We start from the raw sequence: 14,643 nt of genomic DNA, 5'->3' as shown, positions 1-14,643 counted from the left end.
TATGAAGCAGAGCAGGGCCGAGTGTTGTGGAGCTGAGCAAGGCCGCTGGAGCGATTGGTACGCAAACACACACCTCGCCAGCAGTGGGACTTTTATTATGACGGGTGCGGCTTTTCCGGTCATGAGTATGGGGTAACGCAGCTCATATTTGATTTGATCATATTAGAAACATTTATAGTATTAGATGAATTTATCATATTAGATACATTTAAGTGTGTTTAAAATTATGTTATGAGGTTATTCTGTGCGTTCGCTCAGCGGCTGCTGTGACACTTGTTCACACTGCTAAAAGAAAAGTGTTTCTGCCAAATAAAACTAGAAACTGAGGACAATGCAGATATGACGCAATTGACAAGCGACTCCCTCAGACGTCACGGCTCTTTGGTTAAAATAGCAATTTTCTCACATTTTACAAATAGTTGAAAATATTTGGGGTATTGTAAGTACTCAACTGAACAAAATATATAACACTGGCCTAGCGGTTTTGGGATATTTTACTACAAGAATACTAGTGCATATTTAAAGGGATAGTTCACCCAAAAGTGAAAATTCTGTCACCATTTACTCACTCTCAAGTTGTTCTAAACCTGAATGTGTTTCTTTAAAGAAGCAACCACTGACTATACCATAGTAGGGGAAAATACTATGGTAGTCAATGGTTGCTCTGATCTGCTTTGTTACAGTCGTTCTTCAAAATATCTTCTTTTGTGTTCAGCAGAAGAATGAAAATCATACAGGTTTGGAACAACTTGAGGGTGAGTAAATGATGACATAATTTCCCTTTTTGGTGAACTAATGCAGATTGTCTGTCGGTCTTTCTACTTTGAGTACAGATAAAGGATGGAGAAAGATTTGTTTTGAAAACTTTAATGTCACATCAGTCATTCACGTTAGTGCTTGGCTAACATATAACGGTGCATAATAACATTTGCACCGTTATTGATACAGTTAATACGGTTCACGCATGCGCACAGCAATAAATGAGAAATAAACAAAATCGGTTTGTTGATGGACAGACACTTGTTAAAACTGATGGTGAGGAAATACAGCTGCAACATCTCATAATGTATCTCAAAATATGTAGCGTATCACTGAGAAAGGTCCTGTTCAAGTCATCCTTGTGATGGAGGTTCGGGTTGAATAACTAGATACTCCAGTGTTTCATCATCGGACTTGTGTTTGGACTGATATGGTAAAATCGACACCATCGTAAATTGTGTACAATCACTGAGCTTTAGAAAGCCTCAGCACAGAGCTGAACTGTATAGTAACAACATGTTTCCAACACGTGGTGTATGCGGTAGACCAATCACAACAGGCTGGGCCATCTGACCAATCAGAGCAGAGTAGGCTCAGGGAAAGGAGGGATTTGGAGGAGAGACTGATTCATCCATCGAATCGTTTGAGAATCATTGAACAATGTGGTTATGTGTAATATATATTATGAGAAAATTAAAGTGTTTTTTGACCTTTGATACATGCAAACCTGCTGTAGAAAACCTCCTAAACAAAATCAGGAGCCTTTAAAATAGCAAAGGGGCACTTAAAATTAACATTGATTGTGTTGTTTTCATAACAATGTAACATTTTTCTAAGAGCTTCAAAAAGTGAGCTGTTACCATGTGGAAACATGGATTGTAAGAGTTTGTTTGCATGGCTTCCCTCACAATGCTGAGAGAGCGACAGGCTCTCGATCAATGATGACAATTTGACATGTTTGTGTGCAAATGCCTTTATTAAAGGAAAGTTTCATGGGGAGGTGGACTGGAGCTGAATTTGACACTGATATCTTGCAAATGCCAACCATCCATAACCAATCAACCACTTATATTTATGTTTCTGAACTAAAATCAATAACAGACTCAAAAGTTGCGAAATGCAAAATGATCTGTCTGTATTGGTGTAATGTTTTTTGCTCTAACATGTTATAAGTGTATAATGTATTTGTGCACAGGCTCGGCTGTCCAATACAGTATATATTTTTTATTTTTATATAACAACATTTTCAACCTGTCGTAATAGCCTGTTTACAAAGCCATTCTCACTGCACAACATGTACTGCTCAAACTGTTCATTCTGAAATGATCAGGGGCACTGTTAAAAATAAACTTCAGCAACTTTTTTCCTAACACTGGGATCCTTATGAATTATATAAAGCGACACACAGCTAGAAGCAGCACAAGATTTGGCAAGCTTTTCCATGTTTTACCCTTATCAGTAGTTTATGTGATAGTGTAAATAGTATATATCCTGCTTTCATCTTATTTCTACATCTAATACGCCTCATTGACGTAAATATGTGGGGGAAATGTGGGAGCTTATGTGTTGATCCATTCATCATCAGAAATTCCTAAATTCAGTTTAGTTAATGCACTTTTTGCACTGGAAAGAAAGATTTAAAGGCCCACTGAAGTGCCTCGAAACGCGTCACATTATTCAATGTGCTGACCTGATTTCCTCTAAAACGGCTCCAGCTGTTAGCAGCTCCTCCCCTTTTTTGAAACAGCCAATAGCGTTTCGTTAATATGCCATGTCAGTTTAACCTTTCGGTTTGGTAAAGCCAGTTTCCTCTAAACGCTTTATAATCTCCTCCATATCGCTTTGAAATACAGCATTCTGTGCAGAGTTCAAAGAGGTCCGATATGTTTGTTGTCTGCGCCGACTCGCGCATATGATCCGCGCTGCGCTCTCGAGTCTCTAGTCTTTAGCTGTGGTCTAGACTATGTGTGTGCGCTACTGTGGTGCGTGAAAATAACGTGAAACCAGACTAAATTCGCCTCAACTAAAAGCATATTTACATTGAATTGTTTCCTGTCATTTGTGTCAGTGTGCTATGTGCTGTTCACCATGTGTAGAAATTAGTAAATGTGTTAAAAACTGACTGATTTCCGCAACTTCAGCAGCGTAGGGGGCGGGCTTTAGATTCTAGAGAGCATTTAATTGAACAGAAGATTTGATGATGGTCTGTGATGATGTCATCAAAATCTGTAAATCATCAAAATTTGTTTTAACGGAAGTGAGAGACTGTACGATTTGAATGCTTATATCTCCTACATGCGAATTTTGTCATTGTTTTGGAGCACACCAGCTTATTCATAACTTTAAGGCTGACATTGTCATACTAAAAGCTAAAAAACGTCAATTTTGATTTCAGTGGGCCTTTAAGTTCTCAAAGTTTCAGTGTGTTTTGGTGCATATCATGTGCTTTTATCTCAAAAGACCAAAGTTTTTTGTTTTGTTTTTTGCAATAATTGATTTGCAGAGTTTACAGAGGTACAGCATACTTTGCCCTATTGAAAGAAGATAAAAAGAAAATATTTCTTGCTCCAAAAACAGTCAATTTAGTTTTTCATGACAATTTTCCATCTTCTCTTTCTGATTACTGTTGTTGCTACTGTATCTTTAAGACTTCTGTATGCAAATGAAATCATGATGACATCTGAATGCGGGCGGCAGTGGCTCAGTGGTTCATGTAGGTTGTCTACAAACCGAAAGGTTGGTGGTTCAATCCCCGGTTCCACCTGACCAAGTGTCGAAGTGTCCATGAGCAAGACACCTAACCCCAGCTGCTCCCGACGAGCTGGATGGCGCCTTACATGACTGACATCGCCGTCGGTGTATGAATGGGTGAATGTGAGGCAAAAATGTAAAGCGCTTTGGATAAAAGCGCTATATAAATGCAGTCCAAATGCAGTCCATGAATGACCATAAATGGAGTCCAGGTAGACTAGAAAGTGAGCTTTGCACTACCAACATTCATATATTTCAAAAGAATAAGGAACATCTGGAAAAGAATAAGGAATAAGGAACATAAGGGAATAAGGAACATAATTTAATTAACAATGATCAATGGATTTGTTATATGATTTAATATATACTTTGTTAACATTAGTTAATAAAAAGCATGTATTCTTTGTTAGCTCATGCTGGCAAGCCCATTGAATAATATTAAAGCTACACTATGTAACTGTTCTGTCTGCTAGAGGACGCCTAGTTTGATGACGCCAAGTTTGACCTCAGAATCTTGGGACATATCATATTAGATACATTTAACTGTGTTTAAAATGATGTTATGACGTGGTTACTCGGTGCGTTCACTCAGCGACTGCTATGACACTTACTGTACACTGCTAAGAGTAAAGCGTTTCTGCCAAATAAAACCGAGGGTAACACAGATATGACGCAATTGACAGGTGACTCCCTCAGATGTCCCGGGTTCCTTGGTTAAAATAGCCATTTTCTCAAAATTTACAAATAGTTGGAAACATTTGGGATATTGTAAGAACTCAACTGAAAAAAATACAGCTCTGGAAAAAATTAAGAGACGACTTAACATTGAGAAATCCGTGTGGTCTTAAGTGGTCTCTTAATTTTTTCCAGAGCTGTATATAACACTGGACTGGAGGTTTTTGGATATTTTACTGCAGAAATTCTAAATAGTGCACCTTTAATGAATACAACCTTTGATTTTAATAATGTATTACTAAGTATTTTTCATTGTTAGTTTATGTCAACTAATGCCGTTAACAAATGGGACCTCAGTTACCGAAAACAATATATGTTAAATTAGATTTTATTTATATACATTATATTATATATTTATTTTCTATTTTCTAGTGTATATATCATGTTAGTCTACATTTCTTGCACCAAAAACAGTAAAACAAAGTATGGACAGTATGTACTCATTTTTGTGACATCATGTTTTCATGACAGTTTTCATAAATGTCAGCGACAGTGGAAAGTGAACTTTGCACTGCCAATTTGCTTGTACTATTCCGAACGATGTCAGACACTTTGTATTGCTAGCAATGCCTCATTTCAAGGTCTCTTAGGATATAAGCCTTTTCTAAATGGATAAATGTAAATAAATGTAAATATTCATGTTTCAAAAGAACAAGAAAAATCCTGCTTTGCATGAAATGATCTGTAGTCTTTTAGTTAGAGCCAAACTCCATGTGTCGTCATATTTTTTAAGCTTGAACGATGTTATACACTCATAAATATTCTAAAGCTTATGTTTCACAATTTCTTACACTAAGTGCAGTTTTTTTTTAGCACTCGAGGAGTGGCAGATAGGGCACTGGACGACAGCAAAGCCTAATGGATTTCTGGCTTGGTCACTCTCACAGACCACACACGTACACTGCCAAAAAACAAACAGATTGCAGGGCAGTGATTTTTTTCAGACGAAATATGTCTTGAGCCTTATCGATTGCCATTTCCACTCTGTTTGCTGCTGAGGAGGGTCAGAGAAACTGTCAGAAATGGTTACATTTTGGCTTGTGAAGGATAAAGAATCCCCTACCAGACAAAACGCTCCGTTGGGCTCTCGGGCGGTGGGGGCGTCTCGCACTTTAACCTCAGACTGCTTGGATGGTTCGTGTTTTTGCTCAAGTTTTAAGTGCCTGAGTTCAGCCTCAAGACTTGGCAAGGTTAAATTGTTCATCTCTACAATTAACTGATTGCTTGCCAGTTCATATATGTTCGCAGGATTAAGACTGGCAGTTAAATTCAGTTGTTTTATACTACATCATTTACATTTATACTGGATGGGAGACCAACTGGGAAAACCAGGTAGCTGCTGGTAGAGGTGTTAGTAGGGAGGCCAGCAGGGGGTGCTCACCCTGTGGTCTGAGTGGGTCCTAACACCCCAGTATAGTGATGGGGACACTATACTGTCAAAGAGCACCGTCTTTCGGATGAGACGTTAAACCGAGGTCCTGTGGTCATTAAAAATCCCAGGATGTCCTTCGATAAAGAGCAGGGGTGTAACCCCGGCATCCTGGCCAAATTTGCCCATTTGCCCAAATTTGCTGATTCGAAAGACCGCCGTTCGCCAGTTTCTGTGTTTACTAGAAGCACGCAAACACAACTCGGCCGTCGTCATTATGGCCCCGCCCACCGACTCTATACACGATGTGATTGGCCCGGCAAGAGTTAGGGGAATAGAGCTCAGAAGGGTACTGAGGGTTGCTAGACACTCTCGGGCAGATTAAATTTGCTGCCGCTAGGGTGCGTCTAGATTTTTAGGCTAGGAGATTCCCCCTCCTATGTAAAAGCACTTTAAGTGCCTAGAAAAGCGCTATATAAATGTAACAAATTATTAATTATTATTATTACATCATATTATTACATCAGACCAGGTTTTAAAGAGCTGAATCCGAAATATTCACTCCTTGTCCCATGTATGAAAACTCAACATGACAATGACAGGAATCAAGAATGATACAACATCAAAATAATAGTTAAATGATACACCAAGTTTTAAAAATACTAAAACATATTTCCATATTTAAATGAGTTTTACCAGATTTTCATCATGGACTCAGATGTTTGGATGTCACTGCATCTTTCCATATGAAAACGGTCTTTTTCTTCTAGCCAGTCTTTGCGATCATGACTTGTTTGGCTGAGAACAAATAGAGTCACAGCTGGGTTGAGCTCTGTGAAACTCTCAGATCTCATTTGGAGTGGTTTACTGGTATTAATGAGTTTCGAATTATCACAAACATGCAGTACCTGCCAATGCGATTTGCATAGGTTTTGACTGCACATCACAGATTTCCCATTTGCACTAGATGGTAAAAATGTTCTGCTGCCCGACTCAAAGCCAAGAATCCAAATATCATCAATCCAATCTGATGATATTTTAAAATATTAACAAGTCTAATTATAATTTAGCTCATTATTAATGTGTCCCTGTAGAGAATCTGGTTATTTGAGTTAATAAAAGATTTTATAATCATCCAGTGTGTCTGATTCTTTAAATACATTTTCAGCGGAACTATTCCTGGATCAGGGTTATTATTAGTTAACTGAAACTAAAACCATAAACATTGTTACTTAAAATACAATAAACTTAAACTGAAATAAAAAAATAAAATAAAAACACTTTAGTTGAACTTGATGTACTGAAATAACACACTAAAGCTGAAATAAAAATGTATATAAATTACAAAAATGCACAAAATGACAAAGTTTAATTTACGCACAAAATATACATATAAAAGCTAACTTAAAATATTAAAGCTAGGGCGTGCAGTTTCAAGGAATCTATGTAAAATCTGAGCAGGGTGCGCGGAGGTGCAAATACATAAGTTGACAGGCAGGTAGGACATCCTGTCATTGCATTTGGACCGAATGCAATAATTTGACAAACATTTTTTTGGTCCTGAGACTTCCACAGAAGATATGTCAAACAGGGCAATGAGATATTTCTCATAAGAAATTTAGATGTATATGTATATTTTTTTGAAATATGAAAGAGGAGATCTGCATGGGGAATGGTCCAAACTACCAGCAATAGTGTGTAAAAACCTTGTGGCGAATTACAGAAAAGGTTTGACCTCTGTCATTGCCAATAAGGGGTATATAACAAAGTATTGATATTCACTTTTGTTATTAAGCAAATATTTTTAGCAAATGTAATTTGCAAATTAAAAATCAGACATGGATTTATATATTTATATATATATATATATATAGTCAAACCAAAATTTATTCAGACATCTTTAAAAAAAATTCACACTGTCACAGTTTGTTCGCTATAGTTTTAGGAAATGTTAAATGACTAACTTCAACTGTTAACATTAAGACGTTAAACTGTGTCAAAACAAATTCATCTTGATAATGTCAGATAACTTAGATAGAAAGGTATGTAATGGATTACAATCAACCGACCAGCTGTTAAATGTAAGCACACAATTAGATAATACCAATTTAGGTCAACCAGTTACCAAGCAATGCTTCATTTTGTCCAGTCTGTGGTGTAAAAGGCAGCATTAGCGATTAAAGAAAAAAAAAAACACTTAAGCAAAACAAGGTCAGGTCAAAGTGCCTGAATTATTTTAATACATTAGTGTACACTGTATGAAGAATTTTTTTGGTATAATATGTCATGGTTCACTTTATTTTGTGACTTTATTATTATCAATTATATAAATGAACTATAGTGTCTTTCACCCACTGGTAAAGAAAAATATATATATATATCTGGAGATATATATATACAGTCCATTTTATCAAATTTCATAAGGAGTACAGCTCTAATGCATAATATATTTATAATCACATTATCTTATATTGTCTATTCTGCCCTACAAAGGCAAAAGACCTTAACTCACTGGAGTGTGGAACTGAGAAAAATGACTTTAAAGATTTTTTGTTGTCCAGCCAAATTAGTTATAGGTAGGACACTGGAAATCTGGCATTTAGATGTTTTAGTAATGACAATTATCTACATACACTTTTTTTTTACTCAAACTTGACTTTTGACCCCTATTTTGAAGTTACGGCACTCTGCCTTTGTATTGTCTGCAAAAAATGTGGAGTCATGCCAAGGCAAAAGGCAGTAACTTCCATATTATCAATATTTGGTTGCTGATCACCATTTGCAAAATCAATATAGTAACACCTTTATAAAATCTAATGATCATGGCATTTATTTTGGATGATTTACAATTAATTATAGCCATCTTATTATTATTAAGGACACAATACCTCTAGTAAAGAGAATCTTCATTGGTGTGCAGCAAAACTTACAGGTTGATAGGTGACACTGAATTATATGAACAAGATAAGATTATTTCTAATGAGTAAACATTTGCATATATAATGCAAAGATATAAAAAAAATAGAACAAATAAAAAATCTTGTAAAAATGCATGTGATAAATAAGACAAATAGCAAATAGTGCCGCTGGTTAATCAAGGGTTAAGTTTGGCTATCACGCTCTAATGACAGCACTGACTGGATCGGATTGCCCATTCATAGGCTAAACAGAGTAATTATTTATTGCAATATGTTTTTAATATTTTTATCTAGTAAAAAAAGATACAATAGGCTACATAGCTTATACTTTTACATCTTTGAATGAAAATCGCCAAGCCTAAAAGGACAACTTTTAGATTGATGTGAACGACAGGAATAATTCTCAGAATGCTTGTGGATTAAACATCTCCGATGACGTTCATTGGCATGGATTTTATCGGGTTTACAAGAAAAGGTAGGATATATGGATATAATTGCGAACTGTTACTAGCCTACTGATTGTATGCGTGGTCGCACGCTGTCACTGCATTCGAGTAGCCTACACACACTCGTGCAGTGGGCAGCCCCAGACTGCCTGACAGCGCGCTGAGTGAATATTCTGCATTATGAAAACATGTATGACAGTACACAGGCTACACCGTAACTCAAACGCGGCAAACTTTAATAGACATTAATACAAAGGCGGGACACCATAACTGCATGTCGGTACCGTAACTTAATTTAGACGCATGGCTAAACAAAGGCAGAGTACCGTAACTCAGTTTGAGTGTTCCAAAACAGAGGCAAAGAGCCGTAACTGCTGTTACGGTGTTCTGCCTTGGTTTCTCCTGGGCTTTTGGAAGTTACTGTTCAGACAATCCATAATTTTCTCGAAAAAACAACATAATTGACTAACGATATTTATCCACATGATAAAGGAGGTCTTGAAAGTCCCAAAAATGTCAATAACTCATTTTCGACCAAAAACGAAGTTACGGCCTTTTGCCTTTGCACGGCAGAATTGTCTTTTCAGCATATAATTTATATAGAGATCAGAGTTATAGTATGATGTTATTGCTATATTGATCTGGTCTATTGTGTTTGTATATTATTGCTATAAGATAATCACATAAAATTGTATAAAAACATATATGCAAAGCATATTGTTCAAGGGTTGCTAAGGAAACAGATGGTAGTAAATTCATATAGCCTAGTACACTTAGGTTTGCTATTTCATAGTGAATAAGATTATGTGGTCTACTGGGATCTTAATGTCCGGTTAACCAGTCTGCACTGCTTGTGTATTAGGAAAGCAAATGGAAATAATCTGATAATCTGAAAGCCTTCCATTAAACGAATAATTATAGAACATAAGAAGTAGCATTGTCATCATATGTAGAATACATTACATTTCCAGGACACCACACACCATTTGGTTACACTTTATTTTGATGGTTCCCTTTAGATATTCTGTTGACTATAATAACATTGCATCTACATTCAAACTACCTCTCATTAGAGTATAATTTGAGTATAATTATACTGCTATATGGGTAGGGTTCACGTTAGTAGAGTAAGTTGACATGTTGCAAATTTACTAGAGTTTCTGCTGGTGAAAAATATAATAGTCTAATGAGAGTTAGTTGACAAGTTGCAATCCTATTTATAATCAACAGAATTTCTAAAAGGGGTCATCAAAATAAAGTGTTACCCAATATTTAAATAATGAAACAATTGGTGTGACAAATGCAGCAAATTTAGTTTACACTTATATTTGTCTTGGTAATCTCAATAGTTTTGTATGTAGACAGAGGCATGTAGACAGAGTCAAGATAATCTGCTGAAGTTCAAACACAAAACAAGAATGGGGAAGAAAGATGATTTAAGTGACTTTAAATGTGACATGGTTGCTGGTGCCAGACGGTCTGGTCTGAGTATTTTAGAAACTGACCTACGCAACACAGACTCTAGGGTTTATAGAGAATGGACAGAAGAAGAGAAAACATCCAGTGAGTGGCAGTTCTGTGGATGAAAATGCCTTGTTGATTCGTCAGAGGAGAATGGCCAGACTGGTTTGAGTTGATAGAAAGGCCACAGTAATTCAAATAACAACTGGCTATAACTGAAGTATGCAGAAGAGCATTTCTAAATTCACAACACGTCGAACCTTGAAGCAAATGGGCTACAGCAGCAGAAGAACACAGTGGGTGCCACTCCTATCAGCTAAGAACAGGAAACTGAGGGTACAATTCACACAGGCTCACCAAAATGACAATAGAAGATTTGAAATACGTTGTCTAGTCTGATGAGATACGATTTCTGCAGCGAATTTCAGACAGTATGGTCAGAATTTGGCATAAACAACATGAAAGCATGGATCCATCCTGCCTTGCATCAATGTTTCAGGCTGGTGGTGGTGGCATAATGGTGTGGGGGAAATTTTCATAGCATACTCCAATTTAGGATTATTTAAACACCACAGCCTACCTGTGTTTTGTTGCACAGTGTACTAATCTTCTGATGGCTGCTCAGTTACTGGGATTTTCACGCACAACCATATCTAGGGTTTAAAAAGAATGGTGTGAAAAGGGAAAAACATCCAGTATGCAACAGTCCTTTGGGCGAAAATGCCTTGTTGATGCTAGAGGTCAGAGGAGAATGGGCCGACTGATTCAAGCTGATAGAAGAGCAACTTTGACTGAAATAACCACTCGTTACAACCGAGGTATGCAGCAAAGCATTTTTGAAGCCACTACACGCACAACCTTAAGGCGGATGGGCTACAACAGCAGAAGACCCCACCGGGTACCACTCATCTACACTACAAATAGCTCACCAAAATTGGACAGTTGAAGACTGGAGAAATGTTGCCTGGTCTGATGAGTCTCGACTTCTGTTGAGACATTCAGATGGTAGAGTCAGATTTTGGCGTAAACAGAATGAGAACATGGATCCATCATGCCTTGTTACCACTATGCAGGCTGCTGGTGGTGGTGGGGGATGTTTTCTTGGCACACTTTAGGACCGTTTAAATGCCAAAGCCTACTTGAGCATTGTTTCTGAACATGTCCATCTCTTTATGACCACCATGTACTCATCCTCTGATGAGTACTTCCAGCAGGACAATGCACAATGTCACAAAGCTTGACTCATTTCAAATTGGTTTCTTGAACATGACATTGAGTTCACTGTACTAAAATGGCCCCCACAGTCACCAGATCTCAACCCAATAGAGCATCTTTGGGATGTGGTGGAACGGGAGCTTCGTGCTCTGGATGTGCATCCCACAAATCTCCATCAACTGCAAGATGCTATGCTATAAATATGGGCCAATATTTCTGAAGAATTGTTGAATCAATGCCACATATAAGGCAGTTCTGAAGGCGAAAGGGGGTCAAACACAGTATTAGTATGGTTTTCCTAATAATCCTTTAAGTGAGTGTATATTTACAGCGCTACCGCCAAAATGTACTATCAAAATTCAAAACAATAACTTTATCGCATCCATTCTTGACAGACAGCAGTGGCAGCTGGTGCTTTTCAAATATAGGGATGCACAGATGTCACCTGTTAATAGCAAAAATGTGTATTCACATCTTGTATCATAGTGACAGTCTGCAATGCTGCTAAAAGCTGCTTCCCACATCTTTAAATGTGCTTCCTGCAACATCTTAGAGCAATCACCACTGATTTACAGGCTAGCTTATCTGAAGGCGGCACTTTCCTTTTGCCCTTCTCCTTAAAAAGTATTAAAAAAGAGACTCAACGTCTGCCTCCTTCACACTCTCATCACTTTATTAGTTCCTCATCATCCCTTTACATCCTTCATATAAGGCTTTTAATCGGCATCTGTCAACACCAAACTGTGGGAAATGGGGGTCCACAGGTCTGTGCATTTTTTTAGGGGTCTTTTCTCTGAGTTTGCGCTCAGGCTGATTGGTGTACGGTGAGTATGGCTGCCTTTTGTTCCTCTGCTGGCTCTGAGCTCAATTATGTTCTATCTTCTGTACAACATACAAAGGCTGTTGGCTTTTCTTGGGTGGCCCTAATGGAGAACTGCTGCTGTGGGTTAATGATGCCTGCATTACAGACCTCTGTGAAGAACAGTGAGGGCTTTTCATCTGCAATAGTACCTCAACCCATGCTGGTGACAATGTCCGGGATTCTATAATTTTTCCTAACAAGTGTTGCAAAACGACTGCAAGTATATAGCTTATTAGTACTCAAGCAATGTTGCTGTGTAGGTACAGTAGTGATGTTTCACCTCAAAGAACACAACCAGACATGGTATATTGTGGATTAAAGGCTACTGTCAAAAAAAGGAAATCAAACAGAGCATAACCTAATAGAGCTCTTTAAGTCTTCAGCTATTGTAGATGAAGCTACTGTTCCGTTCATTTAGACTTAAAATCTTTGCTGGAGTACTTTGAGTCCTAATTAGGTGGTAGCTTATTCAATTCACATAAACCCAACTAGTTCTTCCCATCACATATGTGAAGGCTTATTAGCAGGCTTTTTTGAATTTCCTCCAATAGACTTAGGGTTGCCAAACCCCTGTCACACAATGTTGGCTTAGACTGCACCAACTTTAAGGGGGTCATTTATATGGCAGTGCCCTGATAAAAAGACCTGTGTATCTGCTCATCATAATATGTTGGGTTTGTATGTTGATAGCTTCTTAACTTAACTTAGGTTCAACAGTTTCACCAGTCTTGAACATATAAAGTAACAAGGTTTAGCTGGTTATAGCACAGCCCAGATAGCGCGTGGTGGTAGATGTTAAAGGTGTCATGAACTGGCTTTTTTTTTTTTTTATACTGTTGTCTGAGGTCAAATAATGACGTCGTTTGTGTGGTTTTTGCATTCAAAAACATAACTAATAAGTAATAGGCTATTTTCTACACTCAAAAAAATGACTCTTTGAATGAACATAAAAACATCATGGAATCAATGGTATTTCCACATAATTAACTTGCTTTATTTCAGCATTATGCAATTCTGTTATTCCAATTTAATGTACTTACGTTGGGTCAACTTAATTTATTAAGGTTGATTCAACTTATTTACTATGGTTGGGCACAGCTTAATTTAATAGTGTCAGCTCAACTGCACAAATTTGTTGTACTCTTGTTGTATTAACTTAATTTTTTTGTAGTAGTTTTGACTAAATTATTTTATGTCAATCCATTTAGATAAAGTAGGATAGAGAGGGATAGAACTGATGCCCATATGTATTCTATGGGAGCTGCGTCACATTAATTAGTTTTCTTTATTTCTATAAAAACTATTAGTCAACAACACTTGATCAATTGCTAATTGTAACATGCAAGTATATAATCAAGTAAAGCATCTCTCATCACTGGCATTAGCACAGTTTCAGAACAGCATAGCTTAACCACAAGATCTACACTTCACGATAATAACCTCAAAAAAAAAATGAACACAACTTAACAACTTTTAAATGTCAAATATAACTGTCAAATATAACATGAAAACATTAACAGGTCTTTCCCTTCACTAAAAAACACATTAAACAGCACTTCATTTCAACATTTACTCTCCTGAGACATCCTTATGCAAAGCATGCTGGGAAATAGAAATACACTGCCCAGTTCAGTCAGCGCAACATAAATGATTCATGTAGTCTCAACACAAATGGTTTAGGTTAACTTAACATTTAACAAATTTTATTTCACTTAACCTAATAAAATCAAGTAAAATTACACTTAAATAAAAAACTAAAGATTTGTGTTTTTTCAGCTTATTTTATTTAAATAAACTCAGCAAACAGCTGAGTTATACACTGGTTTTTAGGCTCTCTCCAAAACGCTGGGTTTTGATGGCCGTGCTGCACTGGAGACTTGGAAGTAAATGCCCACGGCTAGGAATGGATAAGATTTGCATATTTAATGAGCTTCAGCTCTGCTGTCATATCTATGCTCCTGTCAATTCAGTTCACATAAGGGAGAGATTATTTTGAAAGTGGCAACTGCAAAGATTCTCTCGACCACAGGACTAGTAAACATCTTTACAAGAAAACGTCTTTATCAAGAAAACAAAATGATTTATTTCTCATCCACCCGCGATTGATCGGCATATTATTTCTGTATT

General features: G+C 37.1%; 1 protein-coding gene across 2 annotated transcripts in view; it reads right to left on the bottom strand.

Annotated features, from left to right (window-relative positions):
* adcy2b (adenylate cyclase 2b (brain)) overlaps positions 1-14,643 on the bottom strand; it is a 93,645-nt gene that overhangs the window by 52,228 nt on the left and 26,774 nt on the right. The window lies entirely within an intron of this gene.

Source organism: Pseudorasbora parva, chromosome 19 (assembly GCF_024679245.1).
Source record: "Pseudorasbora parva isolate DD20220531a chromosome 19, ASM2467924v1, whole genome shotgun sequence".
In the NCBI taxonomy this organism is placed as follows: domain Eukaryota; kingdom Metazoa; phylum Chordata; class Actinopteri; order Cypriniformes; family Gobionidae; genus Pseudorasbora; species Pseudorasbora parva.
The sequence above is the reverse complement of the archived record's forward strand: the minus strand, read 5'-3'. Positions and strand labels throughout refer to the sequence as shown.